Here is a 260-nt window from a genome sequence, read left to right on the forward strand (position 1 = left end):
GCTGCTGCAGCAGCCAGAAGCTGCAGCAGCAGCAGCAGCAGCAGCAGCAGCAAATAGCTGCAGCGTCAACCCGTAGCAGCATAAGCAGCAGAAATAACAGCAGCTGCAGCAGGAACAGCAGCTGCAGCAGAAGAAATAGCAGCAGCAGCAGCAGCAGCAATAGCAGCAGCAACAGCAGCAACAACAGCAGCAGCAGCAGCAGCAACCTACAAGACTACCTACATTAACAGCAGCAGCAGCAACAATAGAAAGCAGCAGCA

The sequence above is a fragment of the Eimeria mitis genome, genomic scaffold (genome assembly GCF_000499745.2).
Source record: "Eimeria mitis Houghton genomic scaffold, Emh_scaff1563, whole genome shotgun sequence".
NCBI lineage: Eukaryota > Apicomplexa > Conoidasida > Eucoccidiorida > Eimeriidae > Eimeria > Eimeria mitis.